The sequence below is a fragment of the Triticum aestivum genome, chromosome 6D, assembly GCF_018294505.1.
Source record: "Triticum aestivum cultivar Chinese Spring chromosome 6D, IWGSC CS RefSeq v2.1, whole genome shotgun sequence".
NCBI lineage: Eukaryota > Viridiplantae > Streptophyta > Magnoliopsida > Poales > Poaceae > Triticum > Triticum aestivum.
Window position 1 is genome coordinate 461,416,591 of NC_057811.1, and position 1,829 is coordinate 461,418,419.

Sequence of the window (1,829 nt, forward strand, 5' to 3'; positions counted from 1 at the left end):
ATGCGGATCTACGGCCGTGGACGGGGCGTCAGAAGCTGCTCTGGTGGTTGGGTTAAGGGTGGTGTCGACGATGCGGATCTGCGGCCGTGGACGGGGCGTCAGAAGCTGCTCCGGTAGGTTGGATGAGGGTGCGAGGAAGCGGATCTGAGGCCGTGGACTTGTGAGTTGGCAAAGCGGCCCCGGTAGGGTTGAGAATGGTATAGGCGAAGCTACTCCGGTAGGGTTGACGATGGTGTCGGTGAAGCGGCTCCGGTAGGGTTTTGGAAGGTGTCGGCGAAGAGGATCAGAGGTCATCGACGGGGGCGTCGGTGGGGCGGCTCCGGGGGGTGTGGACCAAGCGTCTCCGGTGGGGAGTACGAATGAGCCGCTGCAGATGCGCGGCGGTTGACGAGAGTAACGACGAAGCAGATCCGGCGCCGTGGACAAGGCCGGCACTGAATGGGCTGTGGTACAGTGGTGGATGAGCAGTCTACTTGTTTCTAGTGGAGGTGGGAGGGGTAGATGCGGCCGCAGAAGCAGATCCGGCGAGGTGGATGCCGCTGGCAGTGAATGGGCTATGGTACGCCGGTGGATGAGCAGTCTAGGGTTTCGAGAGGGGAGGGGAGAAAGGGCGATGAAGTACGGACGGCGTGATGTAAGATGCTCTGGTGCTGTGGAGTTAGTCGTTTTTGTGGGACGGGGAGAGGAAATGGGGGTGCCGTGTAGTGGGCGAACCGGAAGTTACCAAAGCAGCCCCAACCTATCATGTAGATGAGGGCGGTATTGTAACTGTTGGTCTCCGTGCACCAAGGACAAAAGGGGGATTTCGCACGCTAAAGACTAAGGTGGCAGAAATTTTAGAAGGAGGCGGGAGATTTTGCCGCTCGCGGGATCGTTCGTATCCAGTTTCAACTAATTTTGAACCGTGCTAGCGGGAAGGTCATGCTAGACTGTGTACACGGGGCACGCGTCAGCAGTTAATAACTGGTGTGAAGTCCACCCCAGAAAAAAGGCAATAACTCGGGATGATGCGCCGATAACTTGGACGTTCACACGGGCGCGGCCAATCGTACGGGTGTAGTGGCATGTTCACAAAAAAGGGATCAAACGCTTAGCCTATGTATTTCTCGTGTAAATAGATAATTTACTGCCATTGGTTATTTACTTTAAACATAATGCATTGACGTGTTAGTGTAGAGGCGCACAAAAAGAAATGGATATTGTAGTCAGCTACTTAAAAGTGTTACCTCATATGATTACATAGCCTCCATTTCATAAATTGCGTACCCGTTGAATTCATATATGAATATTAGATATATTACTTCAAAATAGAAACTTAAATCATCCAAGACTAATGAATTTGAATGCAAGAGTAACGATGGTGCATATACATGATAGCTACATTGGTCGTTTGAAGAAACATCACTGTAACTTTGGCATGCACAACTGAAAAGGTTTATTTAAATAAAAAAAATGTGATATGTGAGTGTCCACTGTTTATAGCGTTGAATCGATATTGTACCTTTGGCCACGATACGAAGTAGATATTGACTTATGTTCAAGCGATGCACGTCCACGATCGCTAGATAGTGATACGTGAATGAATTGTGCAATCTCTCTTACACGCATACATATCTCATTTCCCTGTGGGCATCGGAATCACACACGCGCACTTCGTGTATTTCTCTCCCTCCGTCAGGGTTAAATTCGTCTTTCTACCCCGTCCTAACACACACGCTCTCTATGTCTAACACGCCCACCCCTTTAATTCCGCCCACCCACAGCCACTAATGTCTCAAAGTATAATAATGTCTCTCACACATATGCTATCTACCTATCCCTTAATATAG